The sequence below is a fragment of the Bos javanicus genome, chromosome 10 (genome assembly GCF_032452875.1).
Source record: "Bos javanicus breed banteng chromosome 10, ARS-OSU_banteng_1.0, whole genome shotgun sequence".
Taxonomy (NCBI): Eukaryota; Metazoa; Chordata; class Mammalia; order Artiodactyla; family Bovidae; genus Bos; species Bos javanicus.
Genome location: NC_083877.1, coordinates 3069200 through 3093944, shown reverse-complemented (window position 1 = coordinate 3093944; position 24745 = coordinate 3069200). Strand labels below are relative to the sequence as shown.

At 38.5% G+C, this 24745-nt stretch overlaps 1 protein-coding gene across 3 annotated transcripts in view; it reads right to left on the bottom strand.

The window, feature by feature from the left end:
* The window catches only part of KCNN2 (potassium calcium-activated channel subfamily N member 2), a 508283-nt gene that overhangs the window by 342677 nt on the left and 140861 nt on the right, over positions 1-24745 (bottom strand). The window lies entirely within an intron of this gene.

The following is a 24745-nucleotide window of genomic DNA, read 5'->3' as shown; positions in this document are numbered from 1 at the left end:
TCAACTGCTGGGTCAGGAAGATCCCCTGGAGGAGAAAATGGCAACCCACTCCAGTATTCTTGCCAGGGAAATCTTATGGGCAGAGGAGCCTGGCAGGCTAAAGGCCACGGGGTCACAAAGAGTCAGACACAACTGAGCAACTAACACTAAAACTATTTCATCCTTACTTCTGAATGACAATTTTAGTGCTATACCATGCCTCAGGATGTGAATCCTTTTCCCTCAGCATTTAAAGAGTTTTATTCCACTGACTTCAAGCACATATTATCATACACATAAGGGAAAAAAAAAAAAAACTACCACACAATCGCACTCATCTCACATGCCAGCAAAGTAATGCTCAAAATCCTCCTAGTCAGACTTCAACAGTAAGTGAACTGTAAAATTCCAGATGTTCAAGCTGGGTTTAGAAAAGGCAGAGGAACAAGAGGTCAAATTGGCAATATCTGTTGGGTCATAGAAAAAGCAAGAGAGTTCCAGAAAAACATCTACTTCTGCTTTATTGACTATACCAAAGACTTTGACTGTGTGGATCACAACAAACTGTGGGAAAATCTGAAAGAGATGGGAATACCAGACCACCTGACCTGCTCCTGAGAAATCTGTATGCAGGTCAAGAAGCAACAGTTAGATTTGGACATGGAACAACAGACTGGTTCTAAATCGGGAAAGCAGTTCGTCAAGGCTGCATACTGTCACCCTGCTTATTTAACTTATATGCAGAATACATCACACAAAATGCAGGGCTGGATGAAGCACAAGCTGGAATCAAGGCTGCCAAGAGAAATATCAATAACCTCAGATATGCAGATGACACCACGCTTATGGTAGAAAGCGAAGAAGAACTAAAGAGCCTCTTGATGAAAGTCAAAGAGGAGAGTGAAAAAGTTGGCTTAAAGCTCAACATTCAGAAAACTAAGATCATGGCATCTGTCCCATCACTTCATGGCAAATAGATGGGGAAACAATGGAAACAGTGACAGAATTATTTTGGGGAGCTCCAGAATCACTGCAGTTGGTGACTGCAGCCATGAAGTTAAAAGACGCTTACTCCTTGGAAGAAAAGCTATGACCAATCTAGACAGCATATTAAAAAGCAGAGACATTACTTTGCCAACAAAGGTCCATCTGACAGTCAAGGCTATGGTTTTTCCAAGAGTCACATATGGATGTGAGAGTTGAACTATAAAGAAAGCTGAGTGCTGAAGAATTGATGCTTTTAAACTGTGGTGTTGGAGAACAGGGTCTTTGAACAGGGTGTTCTTGCCCTTTTCAAAGGAATATGGCTAGGGGAGCAACTAGAGGCAAAACCTAGGCCATGGGCTCCTCATCCAATCATGAAATTAATGGACAGTATGGACAGAAGGAACTGTTTTCTATTTCATCCAAAAGTGTCATACAGGGTGGCGGTGTTGCTATACTGTATTTAGGACTGACTGAACTTTTATTTCTAATATTTACCACTTAGGTCACTATCTAAGGATCTAAGTCTTTCTTTGACTCAGAAGACACTGTCTCATTTCTTAAAATCTAGCCTTTTTCTCATTGCCACATTTCTTATTTTTGGAACATATATTATGTATATGCTAGATTTCTCAATCTATTTTATGATTTAGGTCTTTAATTTCATTTTCATTTTTTTCTCAAACTTTCAGAGTTTTGCTCTGGTCTTCGACTAATTATCTCTTTGATTATGCTCATCTATTAATTAAAACATGACAGTAATTTTCAATTCCAGAATCTCTCATTTGTTCTGTTTTGCTTTCCCTATTCTTGGTCACATCTGTCTGTAATTCATAATTACCTTTTCTTATTTTATAATATAACTTATTCCTCTATCAGGCCTCCCAGTTGGCACAAGTGGTAAAGAACCTGTCTGCCAACACATGAGATATAAGAGATACAAGTTCAATCTCCGAGTCTGGAAGATCTCCTGGAGAAGGGCATGGCCACCCACTCCAGTATCCTTGCCTGGAGAATCCCATGGAAAGGGACTGCACAGAGTCAGGCACGACTGAAGAGACTTAGCATGCAAGCACATATGAATTCCTGTATCCCTTTTAAGATTTCAAAGGTACTTGTTTTTTTTAAGTCTGTTTTGGAAGATGGCCTTAATATATGTATTTCACTGAATGACAGTTTACCTGCTGACTGAGTTTATCAGCCATCTTTCATGAAGTTTTGTTTTCCTCTTCTTGGGTAAGACTCCTCTCTCCTTTTGCTCATTGTCATAGTGATGGAGCATCTAAGTACTACATCCGAATACTAGAGCGGGTAGCCTTTCCCTTCTCCAGGGGATCCTCCCATCCCAGGGGTTGAACCCAGGTCTCCCGCATTGCAGGTGGAATCTTTACCAACTGAGCCACCAGGGAAGCTCCATATACTTCAAGTATATGTTTAAAATATTTTGTCCAATATTGTTAGATTGAATAAGGTGGATAATACATCACTCAACAACACCATTTTAATCAGAATACAGATTTCTAATCTATTATTTGTTAGACCAGGAGGTACTCAAAAATATTTTATCTATTTGCAAAGTTAGCATTAGGAACTTTTTCTGAAAGACCAATGTTTCTAATTACACAGTTCAGAGATTGGCAAGCTGTGGCCTAATCCAAACTGCCACTTCATTTTTAAGGATCACCAGCTGGCAATTGTTTTCACATTTTTGAGGAATTGTCAAAAAAAAAAAAAAAGGTATGTACACTAAAGACCATACTTTACCCTTTACAAAATGTTTGCTGACCCTGAAACAGTCTATAGTTGATGCAAACCCAATGATTTTGTTCCCTGATTGTTTTTTTAAAAGACACAATTTAGAATTTTAGGTTCACAGGAAAATTGAGTGGAAGGTACAGATATTTTCCATAGACTCCCCACTGCAACACATGCATAGTCTCTGTCAATATCAATATACTCACTGGAGTGGTGGACAAATGTATAGTGATACACATGCATCATCACAGGATTATGCAGAGTAGTTTCACTGCCCTAAAAATCACTGATCTTTTTACTGTCTCCATAGTTTTGCCTTTTCCAGAATGTCATATAGCTGGAATCCTACATTATGCAGCCTTTTCAGACTTATTTATTTCACTTAGTAATATACCTTTAGGGTTCCTCCATTTCTTTTCATGGCTTGATAGTTCATTTATTTGCAGCACTGAATAATATTCTATTGTAAGAACCACAATGTATTTATCCATTCATTTTGGAAGGACCTCTAGGTTGCTTCAAAGTTTCAGCAATTGTAAAACTGCTTTGAACACCTGTGTGCAGGATTTTGTGTGGATGTGTTTTCAACTCCTTTGGTAAATACCAAGGAGTGTAATTGCTGAATCACATGGTAAGAGTATATTTAGTTTTCTGTAAGAAACCAACAAACTGTCTTCCAAAGTTGCTGCACTGTTTTGCATTCCCACCAGCAGTGCATGAGAATTCTGTGTGCTCTATGTCCTCTTCAGATTTAGGTGTCCAGCTTTAGGTTCTGGATTTTGACCATTTAACAGATGTGAAATGTATTTCATTGTTTTAATATGCATTTCTCTGATGACATATGATGTTGAATATTTTTTTCACATGCTTAGTTGACATCTGTTCCTTCTTTGGTAAGGTATCTATTAAAGTCTTTGGCCTTTTAAAAAATCAGATTGTTGGATCTTATTGCTCAATTTTAATATACTTTGTATGTTACGGGTGGCTTCCCAGGTGGAACAATGGTAAAAAAAATCCACCTGCCAATGAAGGAGATCCAAGAGATGTGTGTTTGAAAACCTGGGTTGGGAAGACCCCCTTGAAGTAGGAAATAGAAGCCCACTCCAGTATTATTGCCAGGAAAATTCCATGGACAGAGGAGCCTGGCAGCTACAGTCGAGGGGGTCACAGAGCATCAGAAATGACTGAGTGACTGAGCTGAGATATTTTGGATAATATTTGCTTATCAGACATGTCTTTTTCAGATATTTTCTCCTTGTTTGTGGCTTATCTTTTCATTCTCTTCATAGTGTCTTTCACAGAGCAGGAAAAAAATTTAATTTCAATGACATCCAACTTATTAATTCTTTATGAATTGTCCTTTGATATTATATCTAAAACTTAAGGTCATCTAGATTTTCATATGTTATCTCTAGGATATTTATAGTTTTGCATTTTACATTTAGGTCTATGATCCATTTTGAATTAATTTTGTGAGGGATGTAAGGACATGTCTAGATTTATTTTTTGCCTGTGGATGTCCAGTTGTTCTAGGACCTTTTGTTGAAAGACTGTCTTTTCTCCGTTATATTACCTTTGCTCTTTTGTAAAAGATCAGTTGGCTGAATTTACAGTGGGGGCTATTTCTGGGCTGTCTATTATGTTCAGTTGATCTATTTGTCAATTCTTTCACCAATATCACACTTTCTCAATCACTGTAGCTTATAGGAAATTCTTGAAGCCAGGTAATGTCAGTCCTCCAACTTTGATCTTTTCCTTCAATATTGTGTTGACTATTCTGGGTCTTTTGCCTTTCTGTATAAGCTTTAGAGTCAGTTTGTCAATATCCACAAAATAACTTGCTGTGATTTTTATTAGAATTGCATTGAATCCAAAAATCAAGTTAGGAAGAACTAACATCTTCACAATACTGAGTTTTCCCATCAATAAGCATTGATTCTTTCTAAATTTATTCTTTGATTTCTTTCATCAGAGTTTTTTAGTTTTCCTCATACAGATATTGCACATGTTTTATTGTATTATTTCTAATTATATACATATAATATAATGTATTATAGTATAATATAATAAAGTATAAAATATAATAATTTCTAAATACTTATTTCTAAGTATTTAATATTGGGGGGAGCTAAGGTATATGGTATTTAGTTTTTAATTTCAAATTCTACTTGTTCACTGCAGGTATACAGAAAAGCAATTTACTTTTGTATATCAACCTTGTATTCTACAACCTTGCTCATTAATTTAGGTGTTGTAAGTGGTTCTGGATAGTCTTTATTAAATTGAGGCAGTTTTCCTCTTTTCTGAGTTTAATAAGAAATTTACTATGAGTTGATGTTGGATATTATCTAAGTTCATTCTGCATCTATTGATAACATCTTAATGATTTTAATTAAAAAATCTGGAGTGATGCTAAGGAATTTATCTTTTTCATTAGAACCTCAAGTCATTCTGATTCCTCTGAGATACCCTGTCCTAAGAAGTTAATCGGAGAAGGCAATGGCACCCTACTCCAGTACTCTTGTCTGGAAAATCCCATGGGTGGAGGAGTCTGGTGGGCTGCCGTCTATGGGGTCGCACAGAGTCGGACACGACTGAAGTGACTTAGCAGCAGTAGCAAGAAGTTAATACATCATACTGGCTTTAGGGACACTTTGAGATCTGCCAAATTAAATCTTCCCAAAATGATTACAACTGAGTCTAATCAGTTGAGAACTGTCACGGATTATAGAGTCATGTGCTAATAGTCAAGCATTCCCTATATATAGGTGCAGTCTCTTTTCTCTGACCAAAACTAAGGAAATAAGTTACTGTTTTTCATTTTTTCTCACACTGTTGAAATTTTAAACTATTTTCTTTTCTTGGTGTAGCAATAGTAGGCTGAAGAGAGAAAGGGGAAGTTACTGGCTGAAACAAACGAGTCACTAAATCAAGAATGTTTGAAAACCACAGACAGAGAAGAGAATCCCAGTTGAAGTGAATCCATTAGACCTAACTTAACATTCCTTTCAATAAAATAACTAAGTTCTATATTAAAATTAAAAAGAACCAAAAGCTACATTTGCTGAATTATAGTTTGCATAGCAGCCTAGTTAATAAACATGCTTCCAATTCTACATGATGGAGCCCTGAAGCTTGTTTATTTCTTAGTCTAATTCTAGGCATTTAAAACTCCTGAAAATTTTCAGCCCAAACAAAATTATTTCAGGGCAAATTTGCATCCCTTTTCTAACATAAAGGGGCAAGAAAGCTTCTAAAATTGCTTACAGAGCTAGTTTTCAAATATGTGAAGGCCATGGGTGACTTTTAGTTGGTGATGAGAAAACGTCCTTAACGCCTTTCTCTCCTTGAAGGCAGGGTAGGGCTGGGGGGTGGGGGGCAGGGGGTGTGTGTGTCCCCCAACCCCCAGGAACTAACTGTGCAGAAACACAGGTGGACGTTTTCATAGGCAGAGAGAATGGCTCAAGGAAGGAATGTAAAAGGAGGTCTCGTAACAGTTTCCTGTCTGGGGTTCTAATCTGATTTGTTGATACGAACGTAATGACAGCACCTGACTATTTTTCAAAGTCTGGGGACAGCATGATCCCTTCCCGTCTTAGTCTCAGTCCACAATCATGCTGAAAGTGTTTTGTGTTACAGAACGTAAGGAATATGTTTCACAATGAAGAAACTAAAGTAACTCTCCTTTGCTATTCTTTATCTAGCTACAGATTTCTCTTTCACAGCTGAATATAAAGTGTATTTTCCACTTAAAAAATCACACATTAGAAATTTTTTTTAATTTTATTTTATTTTTAAACTTTACATAATTGTATTAGTTTTGCCAAATATCAAAATGAATCCGCCACAGGTATACATGTGTTCCCCATCCTGAACCCTCCTCCCTCCTCCCTCCCCATACCATCCCTCTGGGCCGTCCCAGTGCACTAGCCCCAAGCATCCAGTATCGTGCATTGAACCTGGACTGGCATCTCGTTTCATACATGATATTATACATGTTTCAATGCCGTTCTCCCAAATCTCCCCACCCTCTCCCTCTCCCACAGAGTCCATAGACTGTTCTATACATCAGTGTCTCTTGTGCTGTCTCGTACACAGGGTTATTGTTACCATCTTTCTAAATTCCATATATATGCATTAGTATACTGTATTGGTGTTTTTCTTTCTGGCTTACTTCACTCTGTATAATAGGCTCCAGTTTCAACCACCTCATTACAACCGATTCAAATGTATTCTTTTTAATGGCTCCATTGTGTATATGTACCACAGCTTTCTTATCCATTCATCTGCTGATGGGCATCTAGGTTGCTTCCATGTCCTGGCTATTATAAACAGTGCTGCGATGAACATTGGGGTACACGTGTCTCTTTCCCTTCTGGTTTCCTCAGTGTGTATGCCCAGCAGTGGGATTGTTGGATCATAAGGCAGTGCTATTTCAAGTTTTTTAAGGAATCTCCACACCGTTCTCCATAGTGGCTGTACTAGTTTGCATTCCCACCAACAGTGTAAGAGGGTTCCCTTTTCTCCACACCCTCTCCAGCATTTATTGCTTGTAGACTTTTGGATCGCAGCCATTCTTTTTTTTTTTTTTTTTTTTTTATTCTTCCAATTTTATTTTATTTTTAAACTTTACATAATTGTATTAGTTTTGCCAAATATCAAAATGAATCCGCCACAGGTATACATGTGTTCCCCATCCCGAACCCTCCTCCCTCCTCCCTCCCCATACCATCCCTCTGGGCCGTCCCAGTGCACCAGCCCCAAGCATCCAGCATCATGCATCGAACCTGGACTGGCAACTCGTTTCCTACATGATATTTTACATGTTTCATTGCCATTCTCCCACATCTTCCCACCCTCTCCCTCTCCCACAGAGTCCATAAGACTGTTCTATACATCAGTGTCTCTTTTGCTGTCTCGTACACCGGGTTATTGTTACCATCTTTCTAAATTCCATATATATGCGTTAGTATACTGTATTTATGTTTTTCCTTCTGGCTTACTTCACTCTGTATAATAGGCTCCAGTTTCATCCACCTCATTAGAACTGATTCAAATGTATTCTTTTTAATGGCTGAGTAATACTCCATTGTGTATATGTACCACTGCTTTCTTATCCATTCATCTGCTGATGGACATCTAGGTTGCTTCCACGTCTTGGCTATTATAAACAGTGCTGCGATGAACATTGGAGTACACGTGTCTCTTTCCCTTCTGGTTTCCTCAGTGTGTATGCCCAGCAGTGGGATTGCTGGGTCATAAGGCAGTTCTATTTCCAGTTTTTTAAGGAATCTCCACACTGTTCTCCATAGTGGCTGTACTAGTTTGCATTCCCACCAACAGTGTAAGAGGGTTCCCTTTTCTCCACACCCTCTCCAGCATTTATTATTTGTAGACTTTTGGATCGCAGCCATTCTGACTGGTGTGAAATGGTACCTCATAGTGGTTTTGATTTGCATTTCTCTGATAATGAGTGATGTTGAGCATCTTTTCATGTGTTTGTTAGCCATCTGTATGTCTTTTTTGGAGAAATGTCTATTTAGTTCTTTGGCCCATTTTTTGATTGGGTCGTTTATTTTTCTGGAGTTGAGCTGTAGGAGTTGCTTGTATATTTTTGAGATTAGTTGTTTGTCGGTTGCTTCATTTGCTATTATTTTCTCCCATTCTGAAGGCTGTCTTTTCACCTTGCTAATAGTTTCCTTTGATGTGCAGAAGCTTTTAAGGTTAATTAGGTCCCATTTGTTTATTTTTGCTTTTATTTCCAATATTCTGGGAGGTGGGTCATAGAGGATCCTGCTGTGATGTATGTCGGAGAGTGTTTTGCCTATGTTCTCCTCTAGGAGTTTTATAGTTTCTGGTCTTACGTTTAGATCTTTAATCCATTTTGAGTTTATTTTTGTGTATGGTGTTAGAAAGTGGTCCAGTTTCATTCTTTTACAAGTGGTTGACCAGATTTCCCAGCACCACTTGTTAAAGAGATTGTCTTTAATCCATTGTATATTCTTGCCTCCTTTGTCGAAGATAAGGTGTCCATATGTGCGTGGATTTATCTCTGGGCTTTCTATTTTATTCCATTGATCAATATTTCTGTCTTTGTGCCAGTACCATACTGTCTTGATAACTGTGGCTTTGTAGTAGAGCCTGAAGTCAGGTAGGTTGATTCCTCCAGTTCCATTCTTCTTTCTCAAGATCGCTTTGGCTATTCGAGGTTTTTTGTATTTCCATACAAATTGTGAAATTATTTGTTCTAGCTCTGTGAAGAATACTGTTGGTAGCTTGATAGGGATTGCGTGGAATCTATAAATTGCTTTGGGTAGTATACTCATTTTCACTATATTGATTCTTCCAATCCATGAACATGGTATATTTCTCCATCTATTAGTGTCCTCTTTGATTTCTTTCACCAGTGTTTTATAGTTTTCTATATATAGGTCTTTAGTTTCTTTAGGTAGATATATTCCTAAGTATTTTATTCTTTCCGTTGCAATGGTGAATGGAATTGTTTCCTTAATTTCTCTTTCTGTTTTCTCATTATTAGTGTATAGGAATGCAAGGGATTTCTGTGTGTTGATTTTATATCCTGCAACTTTACTGTAGTCATTGATTATTTCTAGTAATTTTCTGGTGGACTCTTTAGGGTTTTCTATGTAGAGGATCATGTCATCTGCAAATAGTGAGAGTTTTACTTCTTCTTTTCCAATTTGGATTCCTTTTATTTCTTTTTCTGCTCTGATTGCTGTGGCCAAAACTTCCAAAACTATGTTGAATAGTAATGGTGAAAGTGGGCACCCTTGTCTTGTTCCTGACTTTAGAGGAAATGCTTTCAATTTTTCACCATTGAGGATAATGTTTGCAGTGGGTTTGTCATATATAGCTTTTATTATGTTGAGGTATGTTCCTTCTATTCCTGCTTTCTGGAGAGTTTTTATCATAAATGGATGTTGAATTTTGTCAAAGGCTTTCTCTGCATCTATTGAGATAATCATATGGTTTTTATTTTTCAATTTGTTAATGTGGTGTATTACATTGATTGATTTGCGGATATTGAAGAATCCTTGCATCCCTGGGATAAAGCCCACTTGATCATGGTGTATGATCTTTTTAATGTGTTGTTGGATTCTGATTGCTAGAATTTTGTTAAGGATTTTTGCATCTATGTTCATCAGTGATATTGGCCTGTAGTTTTCTTTTTTTGTGGGATCTTTGTCAGGTTTTGGTATTAGGGTGATGGTGGCCTCATAGAATGAGTTTGGAAGTTTACCTTCCTCTGCAATTTTCTGGAAGAGTTTGAGCAGGATAGGTGTTAGCTCTTCTCTAAATTTTTGGTAGAATTCAGCTGTGAAGCCGTCTGGACCGGGGCTTTTGTTTGCTGGAAGATTTTTGATTACAGTTTCAATTTCCATGCTTGTGATGGGTCTGTTAAGATTTTCTATTTCTTCCTGGTCCAGTTTTGGAAAGTTGTACTTTTCTAAGAATTTGTCCATTTCTTCCACGTTGTCCATTTTATTGGCATATAATTGTTGATAGTAGTCTCTTATGATCCTTTGTATTTCTGTGTTGTCTGTTGTGATCTCTCCATTTTCGTTTCTAATTTTGTTGATTTGATTTTTCTCCCTTTGTTTCTTGATGAGTCTGGCTAATGGTTTGTCAATTTTATTTATCCTTTCAAAGAACCAGCTTTTGGTTTTGTTGATTTTTGCTATGGTCTCTTTTGTTTCTTTTGCATTTATTTCTGCTCTAATTTTTAAGATTTCTTTCCTTCTACTAACCCTGGGGTTCTTCATTTCTTCCTTTTCTAGTTGCTTTAGGTGTAGAGTTAGGTTATTTATTTGACTTTTTTCTTGTTTCTTGAGGTGTGCCTGTATTGCTATGAACTTTCCCCTTAGGACTGCTTTTACCGTGTCCCACAGGTTTTGGGTTGTTGTGTTTTCATTTTCATTCGTTTCTATGCAAATTTTGATTTCTTTTGTGATTTGTTGGTTATTCAGCAGCGTGTTGTTCAGCCTCCATATGTTGGAATTTTTAATAGTTTTTCTCCTGTAATTGAGATCTAATCTTACTGCATTGTGGTCAGAAAAAATGCTTGGAATGATTTCTATTTTTTTGAATTTACCAAGGCTAGCTTTATGGCCCAGGATGTGATCTATCCTGGAGAAGGTTCCATGTGCGCTTGAGAAAAAGGTGAAATTCATTGTTTTGGGATGAAATGACCTATAGATATCAATTAGGTCTAACTGGTCTATTGTATCGTTTAAAGTTTGTGTTTCCTTGTTAATTTTCTGTTTAGTTGATCTATCCATAGGTGTAAGTGGGGTATTAAAGTCTCCCACTATTATTGTGTTATTGTTAATTTCTCCTTTCATACTTGTTAGCATTTGTCTTACGTACTGTGGTGCTCCCGTGTTGGGTGCATATATGTTTATAATTGTTATATCTTCTTCTTGGATTGATCCTTTGATCATTATGTAGTGACCTTCTTTGTCTCTTTTCACCGCCTTTGTTTTAAAGTCTATTTTATCTGATATGAGTATTGCTACTCCTGCTTTCTTTTGGTCCCTATTTGCATGGAAAATCTTTTTCCAGCCCTTCACTTTCAGTCTGTATGTGTCCCCTGTTTTGAGGTGGGTCTCTTGTAGACAACATATGTAGGGGTCTTGTTTTTGTATCCATTCAGCCAGTCTTTGTCTTTTGGTTGGGGCATTCAACCCATTTACATTTAAGGTAATTACTGATAAGTATGTTCCCGTTGCCATTTACTTTATTGTTTTGGGTTCGAGTTTATACACCGTTTTTGTGTTTCCTGTCTAGAGAATATCCTTTAGTATTTGTTGGAGAGCTGGTTTGGTGGTGCAGAATTCTCTCAGCTTTTGCTTGTCTGAAAAGCTTTTGATTTCTCCTTCATACTTGAATGAGATCCTTGCTGGGTACAATAATCTGGGCTGTAGGTTATTTTCTTTCATCATTTTAAGTATGTCTTGCCATTCCCTCCTGGCTTGAAGAGTTTCTATTGAAAGATCAGCTGTTATCCTTATGGGAATTCCCTTGTGTGTTATTTGTTGTTTTTCCCTTGCTGCTTTTAATATTTGCTCTTTGTGTTTGATCTTTGTTAATTTGATTAATATGTGTCTTGGGGTGTTTCTCCTTGGGTTTATCCTGTTTGGGACTCTCTGGGTTTCTTGGACTTGGGTGATTATTTCCTTCCCCATTTTAGGGAAGTTTTCCACTATTATCTCCTCAAGTATTTTCTCATGGTCTTTCTTTTTGTCTTCTTCTTCTGGAACCCCTATGATTCGAATGTTGTAGCGTTTAATATTGTCCTGGAGGTCTCTGAGATTGTCCTCATTTCTTTTAATTCGTTTTTCTTTTATCCTCTCTGATTCATTTATTTCTACCATTCTATCTTCTAATTCACTAATCCTGTCTTCTGCCTCTGTTATTCTACTATTTGTTGCCTCCAGAGTGTTTTTAATTTCACTTATTGCATTATTCATTATATATTGACTCTTTTTTATTTCTTCTAGGTCCTTGTTAAACCTTTCTTGCATCTTCTCAATCCTTGTCTCCAGGCTATTTAAGATCGCAGCCATTCTGACTGGCATGAAATGGTACCTCATAGTGGTTTTGATTTGCATTTCTCTGATAATGAGTGATGTTGAGCATCTTCTCATGTGTTTGTTAGCCATCTGTATGCCTTCTTTGGAGAAATGTCTATTTAGTTCTTTGGCCCATTTTTTGATTGGGTCATTTATTTTTCTGGAGTTGAGCTGCAGGAGTTGCTTGTATATTTTTGAGATTAGTTGTTTGTCAGTTGCTTCATTTGCTATTATTTTCTCCCATTCTGAAGGCTGCCTTTTCACCTTGCTAATAGTTTCCTTTGCTGTGCAGAAGCTTTTAAGTTTAATCATGTCCCATTTGTTTATTTTTGCTTTTATTTCCAATATTCTAGGAAGTGGGTCATAGAGGATCCTGCTGTGATGTATGTCGGAGAGTGTTTTGCCTATGTTCTCCTCTAGGAGTTTTATAGTTTCTGGTCTTATGTTTAGATCTTTAATCCATTTTGAGTTTATTTTTGTGTATGGTGTTAGAAAGTGTTCTAGTTTCATTCTTTTACAAGTGGTTGACCAGATTTCCCAGCACCACTTGGTAAAGAGATTGTCTTTAATCCATTGTATATTCTTGCCTCCTTTGTCAAAGATAAGGTGTCCATACGTGCATGGATTTATCTCTGGGCTTTCTATTTTGTTCCATTGATCTATATTTCTGTCTTTGTGCCAGTACCATACTGTCTTGATAACTGTGGCTTTGTAGTAGAGCCTGAAGTCAGGTAGGTTGATTCCTCCAGTTCCATTCTTCTTTCTCAAGATAGCTTTGGCTATTCGAGGTTTTTTGTATTTCCATACAAATTGTGAAATTATTTGTTCTAGCTCTGTGAAGAATACCGTTGGTAGCTTGATAGGAATTGCATTGAATCTATAAATTGCTTTGGGTAGTATACTCATTTTCACTATATTGATTCTTCCAATCCATGAACATGGTATATTTCTCCATCTATTAGTCTCCTCTTTGATTTCTTTCACCAGTGTTTTATTTTATTCTTATTCATTGTGGCAGAGAAGATAAAAAGTGATTCGAATTTCTATCCTGAGGCTGGGATCCTGGTTACAGCTGACAAGTCTCTATTCCAGGAGAAATAAACTCTTAAATGATTGTTGGCTTGCTGGTTTCCTATACAACACAACCCGTGAACCTAGTTCTTTAGAAAAACTGAAATATTTCATTAACTCTATCCAAGTTACACTCTTGGCAAAGCAAAACTGTCCTGTCACCAAACAAGGACATTTCTCCTCCTCCTCAAGCTCTGGATTATATGGACGCAATAAATAAGACTTCCCTCTTATCTTGGTTTCAAATGAAAAAGAGGTGCCATGATGTCTGATGTCAGTCGTTCAGAAATGATGATGCCACCTGTTTCTTGTTACCAAAATAACAAGGCTATAGCCTAAAAGTCACTGATGATTTTACTATTTTCTTTTGATTACCATTGAGGTTGCTCTTAATTTTTCCAGATAAACTTTGTGTGTGTGTTTCTGTGTTTGTTTTTGAGGTGTTAGAGGACTGCAGGAGAAGGCGATGGAACCCCACTCCAGTACTCTTGCCTGGAAAACCCCATGGACGGAGGAGCCTGGTAGGATGCAGTCCATGGGGTCGCTAAGAGTCGGGCACGACTGAGCAACTTCACTTTCACTTCTCACTTTCATGCATTGGAGAAGGAAATGGCAACCCACTCCAGTGTTCTTGCCTGGAGAATCCCAGGGACGGGGGAGCCTGGTGGGCTGCCATCTCTGGGGTCGCACAGAGTCGGACACTACTGGGGCGACGTAGCAGCAGCAGCAGAGGATTGCAAAGCTCTCAGGTGGAGCTTCACCTCATGCAAATGACAACTGGTAATTTTGGTGCCATTAGTCCATTTTTATGATTCATCCTTGAAAGTAAGCATCTGAGGCAACAGAGCAACGAGCACTGAAAGACCCTGCCCAGGTTGTGGATGCTGTTGTCGCTTAGTCACTCAATCATGTCCGACTCTTTGCAACACCAAGGACTGTAGCCCACCAGGCTCCTCTGTCCATGGAATTCTCCAGGCAAGAATACTGGAGTGGGTTGCCATTTCCTTCTCCAGGGCACCTTCCCAACTCAGGGATTGAACTCGTGTCTCCACAGTTACTGCACTGCTGGTGGACTCTTTACCACTGCACCACCTGTGGGGAATCCCTCATCTCTTCCTCAAGCACCTTTGCTACTAGTCTTGGCCCTTACTTCTGTCACCCTCTATTTCCTTCTAATCAAGGTCTAGTATTTGACCAACTCAATTGAGGCTTTGAAATGACCATGCATTTTTTGACTCTCTGCCTAATAGCAAGAGTGTAATAATCTCTCTGGCTGCAGCAGAACTTAGTTTCATTACAATGTGTTCATTATTTCTACTTTTTAAAAATTATCTAAGTCAGGGATCCCCAACTTCCAGGATCTAATGCCTGATAATCTGAAGTGGAGCTGATGTAATAGTAGTAGAAATAAAGTGCACAATACATGTAATGTGTTTGAATCATCCCGAAACCACCCCCCACTACCAGATCCATGGAAAAATTGTCTTCCATGAAACTGGAAACCTACTGCCAAAAAGGATGGTGATGGCTGATATAAGGCAAGGATGAACAAACTCCTGCCCACAGGCCAAATTCAGGCCACCACCTATTTATGTAAACAGCTTTACTGGAACACAACCACGCTCATTCCTTACACATTTTCCTAGAGCTGTTTTCTTGTGACAATAGCAGAGCTGAGTAATTGCAATAGAGCCCATACGGTAAGCAAAATTTAAAATATTTACTATGCCTTTATAAGAAATGTTCGTAGACTCTTGATTGAGGGTACTGACACCACTTAGGGTTTTCTCTTACTTTCCTGGTGGCCTTTTGATAACTCAGTTTTCCCATCTGTAAATTGGGGATAGAAATAGACCTCACTCACAGGAGTGTGAGGAAATGAGGTGCTGCATGGAAATATTTAGTAACTGTTAGTATTGTTGGGATTTGCTGTCTTATTTAAAGTTACCACTTTGAACTAGTTTTTGTGAATCAGTTCCTGCAGAGAATAAGAGCTTTCAAGTCGAGGTTCAATCCATATAGCACAGGTTACTATTTATACTATATTAAGCAAGTTACTGTACCTTTTTTTATTCTATGTATATCATAGAAATAATAAAATCTATCACAGAGGGTCATCGTACACATGGCAAATATCCCTTTCCAACATCTCCCAATGTCCAACTAAAAAGACAGCAAATTAAAAAGCCCAGATTCTACAAAGTCAGAGTGTTCATGAAAACATGAAGCAAGTGAGAAGTGTCAAGAACTATTAGCAAGCCAGAAAGCAGAACCTTAAGAGTGGACTGGTTAGAGAAAGCTGCAAGCTGAATGTGGACAGTGTGAAGAAGTGAAATCACTCAGTCCTGTCTCACTTTTTACCACCCCATGGACTGTAGTCCCCAGGCTCCTCTGTCCATGGGATTCTCCAGGCAAAGATACTGGAGTGGGTTGCCACGCCCTTATCCAGGGGATCTTCCTGACCCAGGAATCGAACAGGGGTCTCATACATTGCAGGCAGATTCTTTACCAACTGAGCTACCGGGGAAGCCCCAAAAATGTTCACAGTGGTGGAAGATAAAAAGAAGCCAAGCCACACACTGCAAGAACACTAAAGGACTGAGGAAAGGGAGGAACAAAGGATCTCAAAGATAGATGGTGTTTGTTCAAGAAGCAGTTAGGGCACTATTTCACCTCTCCTGTTCTGTCCTAAGACTGAAGTCTGGAACGACTGACCCAGAGGAACTCTGACCTCAGCAACAGCAGTGATGTTCACAAAGAGAGGCTGTCATGCTGAAAACAGGGGGATTAAGTACAAGTGTCCATGTACCTGGGAAGAGTCTCACCCTCCTTTCCTCCTTGGCTCTGAGAAACGTCGACGGCAGTCTTAGTTCCCTGGGAGGAGAGCAAAGAACTCTGTAGAGAAACGTCCTGACTCATGAAACATAGGGGGTATGATTGCACATTGATATGCTGCTATGCGGCTGAGCAACCAACCAAACCTCCAGTGGGATTCCTAGTACCTTGTGCTCAAATAAGAACAAACATCAAAGGCCCAGAGACAGTGAAATAAAATGTCTCACACCAACAACACCAAGACAGACAAAAGTTAAAAAGCATGGTAGAAACAACATTTCAAAGAAACAAAAAACCCAAAGCTACCAGAGGAGACTCCAAAACTACTCTTAATTAGTATCCTTGGCAAGAAAAGAAATATACCTATCAAAGACCCAGAATTAGCAAAAGGCAAGCCTCCAAAACAATGAATAGCATGTAAAGTGTTCATTGTGCATGTAAGAACAGCTCATGGACTCAGAACTTTCAAATTAAAAACTGATATAAAGCTCGGGGGGATGATGCCACAGAATTACTTATAATGTGAAAATGAGGATGTTGGGTATTACAGTGGGTATCTCCAGACAGCAGGGAATTTGGTGAAAAGTCATTATCCTATGCCAACTTTAGGAAGGTGACTTGTTTCTTTTATGACTATCAAAGGCATTTACAAGAAATAGCCTAAGTTTCACTTATGTTGGTGAAACAAGCTAGATTTAGTTTTGCTTACATGACTTAAATAGTATCATCTGGTCAGGGAATACTCAATTCCCATCTCTATTTTGTATTGATATTTAATTTTAGCACACCCATTAAGATAAAATAGAATGCTATTAAGAAAAAAAGACATGGGTATGAAAATAATAGTTCCTAGAAACTAAATATATGATGGAAAAACATTTAAATATTAAAAGAATACCAGCCATACTTTAATAAAAATTTAAAAATCAAAAGAAGTTATTGGAAAATAAGATAACTTTTATAGGACAAAAAAAACCACAAAATAATTATGAAAAATTTATGGGAAGAATCAGAATTAGAAGATGAATTTAGAAAGATTCATTATCTGACTAGGTGTCTGAGGAGAAAAAACAGATAATTGAAAGGAGGAAAATTCAAAGGAAATAATACTTGGAAATTTCCCAGAATGAGGTAGAAGACCTATCAAATCCCTGCAAGATGAATGAAGAAAGTCTTATGCTGAGACACAGCACAACAATATTTCAGAACACCATAGATAAGGGAAATCCTTGACACTCCTAGTGAACATCAAGACCATCAGTGATGACAGATGACCAAGGTTGATGGAAGATCATAACAGACTTCTCAACAACAGTTTAATCTTGTTGTTTAGTCACTAAATCCTGTCCAGCTCTTTTGCAACCCCACGGACTACAGTATGCCAGGCTTCTGTGTCCACGGGATTTCCTAGGCAAGAATACTGGAGTGCGTTGCAGTTTTCTCCTCCAGGGGAGCTTCCCAACAGAGGAATGGAGCTGCGTCTCCTGCTTGGCAGGGGGAGCCTTTACCACTGAGCCACCAACAATGCTGGGAGCTAAAACGAAATGAAGACGTGCTTCCAACATCTTGGAGGAAATGGATTTTTCACCAGAATTCTCTCCTTAGACAAACTGTCATCTAAACGCAAGGATAAAGACATTTCAGGAATTCAAATTTTAAAGGACAAAACCGAAACAAACTTCTCCTAAGTTCTTTTTGGCAATTTATTGGAGGACATGACACACAGAAAAATAAAAATAAAAAGAAGAAACAATAAAAGAGGACGATGTGCTTTCAGGAGCACTCTGGGAAGAAGATAGGGGTTGCATAACAGATTTTAGATTTTCCTGAATTACCCCTAAAGAAAAATCCAATAGAATAAATGAAACAAAAACTAACGGAATGGACAAAACCTACAACAAACCCCACAATGCATCTTCCACCATCAAGAAATATGAATGGGTGGGAAAGGACCACTGAAGTAGTAAAACCCGAGTTTTATCAACAGTGATGTGGGATGAAACATACTGGAAAGTGAGGTGAGGTGGAAGAGACATGGGAATTTCTAATTGCCTTGAGAACCAGAAGAACCAAACACTCAAAGTTTCTATTTGTTTCCTAGTCTAAAATTTGTTAATAACTTCCTCTCCCTTAGCATCTAATTCAAAGGAATATCTCTTTACTCTCAGGAATGCTTCAAAGGCAATTATTAGGCTTATGCTACTTTTTCATACTTACCCACTTCTCTCCCATCATTAGTAAATTATATGATCTACATTGTTAGAGCACAAGACTTTAAAAAAGCTACTATAATCCCATAACTTGAGAACATTCATGTAATTTACAAAGTCAAAAGGTTTTGAGGGACTTCTCTGGTAGTCCAGTGGCTAAGACTCTGAGTTCCCAATGCAGGGACCTGGGTTCAATCCCTGGTCAGGCAACTAGATCTCACATGCCTCAATTAGGAGTTCATATGCCACAACTAAAAGGTCCTACATGCCACAACTAAGACTTAGCATGGTCAAACAAATATGCAATAAAATAAGTAAGTAATAAAACAAACATTTTTTCAAACTTATAAAAAAAAGTTTTAAGAGTGAAGGGGATCAAGTTAATTGGGCCAAGACAGAGGTATAAACTGGTCTATACTGGCAAACTGGACATGTGATCATTCTATTTGTAACAACCATTTAGTCTTACTACTACAGGTGAATACATACTTAATACTTATCACCTGTCCTTACACTGATATTTTTCTCCTCTGGCCTCCTGAAGGTCATTGTCTAGTACATTCTGCAGAAAGAGTTCATGAGGGCAATATGCCTTGACTCTGAATGTTCATAGGAGTCTATTTATCCTTGACACTTAAAATCCACATAGTCTGAAGGTGAAAGGTGATTCATATTTCCTGTTAGTAAATTTTTATAGCAGCTTTATTGAGATATCATTCACATTTAATGCAATTTACCCACTTAAAGTCACAATTCAATGGTTTTTAGTATACTCCCAAGGTTGTTCACAATAAACTGTGGAAAATTCTGAAAGAGATGGGAATACCAGACCACCTGACCTGCCTCTTGAGAAACCTGTATGCAGGTCAGGAAGCAACAGTTAGAACTGGACATGGAACAACAGACTGGTTCCAAATCAGGAAAGGAGTAAGTATGTCAAGGCTGTATATTGTCACCCTGCTTATTTAACTTATATGCAGAGTACATTATGAAAAACACTGGGTTGGATGAAGCACAAGCTAGAATCAAGATTGCTTGGAGAAATATCAATAATCTCAGATATGCAGATGACACCACCCTTATGGTAGAAAGCAGAAAGTTAAAGAGGACCGTGAAAAGTTGGCTTAAAATTTCAGAATATTAAGAATTTCACAATATTAAGAAAACTAAGATCATGGCATCTGGTCCCATCACTTCATGGCAAATAGATGGGGAAGCAATGGAAACAGTGACAGACTTTAATTTTGGGGGCTCCAAAGTCACTGCAGATGGTGATCGCAGCCATGAAATTAAAAGACACTTACTCCTTGGAAGTAAAGTTATGTCCAACCTAGACAGCATGTTAAAAAGCAAAGACATTACTTTGCCAACAAAGGTCTGTCTAGTCATAGGTTTGGTTTTTCCGGTAATCATGTATGGATGTGAGAGCTGAACTATAAAGAAAGCTGAGTGCTGAAGAATTAGTGCTTTTGAACTGTGGTGTTGGAGAAGACTCTTGAGAGTCCCTTGGACTGCAAGGAGATCCAACCTGTCCATACTAAAGGAAATCAGCCCTGAATATCCTTTGGAAGGACTGATGCTGAAGCTGAAACTCCGATACTTTGGCCACTTGATGCAAAAAACTGACTCCTTGGAAAAGACCCTGATGCTGTAAAAGATTGAAGGTGGGAGGATAAAGGGATGACAGGATGAGATGGCTGGATGGCATCACCGACTCAATGGACATGAGTTTGAGTAAACTCCAGGAGTTGGTGATGGACAGGGAGCCCTGGCATGCTGCAGTCCATGGGGTCACAAAGAGTTGGACACAACTGAGTGACTGAACTGAACTGAATGCCTTATACAGTCTTTTGTAGCTGGTTTCATATATTTAGTACAATGTTACCAAGATTTAGCAATTTTATAGCAGGTTCAGTATTTCATTTCCTTTCATGGCTGAATAATATTCTACTGTATATGCAGACTCAAGCAAAATTAACATATCAATGGAAAAAGAGTTGACAAAGTTTTAAAGAAATGGTTTGACTGAATTTTTTTCTCTATCAGCATTATAGTTGATATAGTTATCATATTAAGTATGATATGTGTTTAATATATACTTAACAAGTAGAGAATATATTTAGTAGGAAAATAAATTTAATACAAGTAGAAAGTATTTTATATTTGAATAATTTTAATAGAAAATTCAATACTTCCTTGAATTAAAATGCTGAGTAGTTCATGAAAACAAGTATAAACATGATTATCAATATAGAGGAGAAATCAACCCTGTTCAATGTCCAGGCACATATACAAGTGGGAAGGAAAAAAATAAACTTCATGGATTTTTTTCCTATCTATATGGGAAATAGCATTCTCAATAAAGTCATCCTTTAGTGGGCCAATCACTATAACACCTTAAAATAACAGTTTTTTCAAAGCAAAGGGCCCTATTATTCAGTGAACAAAGCACTGAGTGGTTAGTTTTCTTAGTGAGAAATGATTAAAACTCCTGAGGTCAAGTATGTGCTTGAGAAATAGTGCACATATCAATTCTAGGCATCAAGGTATAAACTAGCTATTCCCTGTGCTTCTCACCACTAGTAACTACATTTTTGTTTGATGGGTATTTAGAACCTTCTTGAGAGTTTAAATTTTAAAATTACTGTAGCATTATACATTTTTTTCCCACTTTGGTTATATGAATAGTAAAATTCACTCAAGTCAGTTATAGTAATACTGTATGCATGTGAAAAAAACATTACACCACACTTATTACTAGATGGAGACATGCTCTGTATAGAGTTCAATGGATCTGTTTCAACACAACAGATGCTTGCCCTTGAGGAGGTTTTAAGCTAAGGACCTGTTTGTAAGCCTGGCTGCTCATGGACTCATTCAGGGAACTTTTAGAAACTATTGATAAGTGAGTTTCACTCTCAGAGAGACTCAGATTTCATTGGCCAGAGTCAGGACCTGAGCATCAGTTTTGTAAAAGATGCCAGGTCATTCCTATGGGTAGCCAGGGTTGAGATCTACTGTTCTAGAAAGATGGACAGGCTGATCAATACACATTGGAACCATATAGTAGATCTGACCTTTGACATCGTCCTTGTATATTGAAAGAAGTTAGCACTGAATGGATGAAAAGTTGGAATTTTAAGGAATTACATTTCATCTCCTTTACTTTCTATGAAGTTAAAGGTAAAATCTTCTACTGAGAGTGCAGACAGAAAGATTTAAGAAAGAGATTGTTTATCCCAACAACTGGGAGACGGTTGACCTATGTATATTTTCTGTAAGATTTGAGGACCCAGATGAAGTAAGAAACTTTGAATCTGTAGCAGCAATGATCTGTATCTGTGTCTGACTTTCTGTCACAGATGGAGAGGAGTGTGCGTTTCATCCTGTCAACAACATGTGAATTCCTCTCACCTTTGTTTCTACCTCTGAGTGTGTGATGTGGTGTCAGTACTGTTGATCTGTGCAGACTCCGTAAGTGGTATAACAGATCTGGAAGGCAGTGCCAGTCCCAGCCCACTACCTAAGCCCCCATCATGGAATTTAGTTCTGACATGCACTGCCCCTTCCTGGTTTCATACATCTTGAAAATACTTCTGACTGAGATGGGGCTTTTAATTAAACAACTGAATTTGATATCACTTTGATTCCTTGAGATAAGACATCTTCATTTTGCTCTAACATGTCTCTCAGCATGTAAACAGGGCTGGGTAACCAGTGTGTTGAGTAACACTGGAGAGATGAATATCACTTAAGAAAGAGTCTAATGTTTTCTTTCCTAGACTGTCCTCAAGAGATAAATATAGGAAGACTTAATTTTCTGAAAGTCATCCTAAGAGAGAGACAGTGTATTAGGAGTGTTCCTGTTTGCCTTTCTTTCAAGGACAAGGAAAAACTCCTACAATGATTTTAAAAAGGTTGAGGGTAGGAGGGCAGACAATAATGTTTCCAAATACCATCTAAATTAAAAGGCTTAAGATGTTGAAAATCAAGTAACATACATCAACTGAGAATCCATAGATCGTTCCACAAAGATAACGCAATACATTAGGTATGGATATAGAAAGTTGGCTGACAATTCATGGTTATAGAAAACCAAAAATTCTGGTCATGTGCAATGGCCAGAATCATGGAATTGCATCAAGTGATACATGATTTTCAGTTCTTCCTTTTACACATGAGGAGGCCAAGTCCTAGGAAAGAAAGACCTTGTCCAAGGCAGTTTATTCACCAACAAAAAATGCCCTGGATAGCAATTTTATCTACTGACACCCTGAGGTGGTAAGAAAGTGAAGAACAAGACATTCTCTGTAAGTTCAGAGAGCGGTTGTTATGAGATGTCTCCTCATAGTCCAGTGTTTTCTCTGTCATAGTACAAAGCAGGGACCAGTCCCAAGACATCAAGGTACAAAGACAGCTGTACCTTGCCTCAGCCCCCATGAAGAACAGCTAGCTATAGGATCCACTGTAGATGTCCACTAACTATGTGCCCAGTAAAGTAAAAAGTCTAAAAATAGACAGGGATGTGAAAAATACATACTGGATCTGGATGGGCATCGGTGTGACATTCTAAGTGAGAAATACGGACCAAACGGTTCAAAATCAGAAAGAGGAACTAAGATTTTTGCTGGCTAGTCAACAGATTTGGCTTGGCTGGAATGGAGACTCTCGGTTAAGAAATGACGGAAGGTGACAGACACCAGACCTATATAAATTCTTGAGTCTGTGACCTCACTCTACTCTATGGGCAAAAGAGATGCACAATAGTGTTGCACTGGTGGAAACCGGGATGAAGAATGAGGGGGAGGGCTGCTCTGCTCATGTGGAGGACAGACTGGGCTCAGGAGGGGAGGCAGGGGACCAGCAACGGAGCCCCTGAGGCAGTGCTGTGAGAGTCGGGAAGGGTGAGGACGGTGAGGGATGCAAGAGAAAGAGGAAGCTACTTGAGAGAAATTCACAGGACGACGTGGTCTTGAAGAAAACGTGGGGTGGAAAGGAAGTAAAGGAAAGAGAGGTAGAAGGGTGATTTGAAGGATCCAGGCCTGTGCTAGAGAAGAAATTTGGTGTTGCAGACAGAAATGATGAATTTAAGATCTACTTCTGAAGGAAAAAATCTAAAATTGGCTTTAGACACATTGAAATAAGGTATATCTTAAAAATTCAAATGGAAATATTCAGTGAAGGGATGGAGATTAGAACTAATACTAGAAGACAGGACAAAGTCTTAAGAGCTGTAGATATGGGGGTGCATGGATTTGAAGCCCATACATGAAGTCACAGAAATGTATCTTGGTTTGGCTGGTTAGCAAATACATCAAGTTTTTTCTTGTTTTAGATTGAATTTAAGTAGTCTTTCAGGGTTGTCTACTTTGTAAAAGTAAAAACAAGACAATAGGAGGAGAAAACAAATCCAACTAATTAGCAATTTCTATGAACTTTGAGTTTGAGGTCTTTCCTTGAATGAAACTAAAGAACAGTCACAGTGGGAAATTGAAAATTTAGCACATTAACCCGGAGAAGGCAATGGCACCCCACTCCAGTACTCTTGCCTGGAGAATCCCATGGATGGAGGAGCCTGGTGGGCTGCAGTCCATGGGGTTGTGAGGAGTCGGACACGACTAAGCGACTTCCCTTTCACTTTTCACTTTCATGCATTGGAGAAGGAAATGGCAACCCACTCCAGTGTTCTTGCCTGGAGAATCCCAGGAACGGGGGAGCCTGGTGGGCTGCCATCTATGGGGTCGCACAGAGTCAGACACGACTGAAGCGACTTAGCAGCAGCAGCAGCAGCACATCAACCTGGAGAAGGCAATGGCACCCCACTTCAGTACTCTTGCCTGGAGAATCCCATGGACGGATGAGCCTGGTGGGCTGCAGTCCATGGGGTCTCTGAGGGTCTGACACGACTGAATGACTTCACTTTCACTTTTCACTTTCATGCATTGGAGAAGGAAATGGCAACCCACCTCAGTGTTCTTGCCTGGAGAATCTCAGGAACGGGGGAGCCTGGTGGGCTGCCATCTATGGGGTCGCGCAGAGTCGGATACGACTGAAGTAACTTAACAGCAGAAGCAGCACATTAACAATTGTAATTTTGAAAAATAAAACGATAAATCTACCTTTTTCACACCCTCCCCTATCTAACTATAGTAGGAAGGAGATGTCTTTGGAAAGGACTGACAGGTAATTTTTTTTTTTTTTAAAGCTATAAGTATCAGTGTGGTTTCTAATACTATATACTCTTAGAGCAGTTTGGGTCTGGACATTTTAAATTAGAAGTAAAATATTGAGAAACAAATACTATTTTTAAAATAGAGA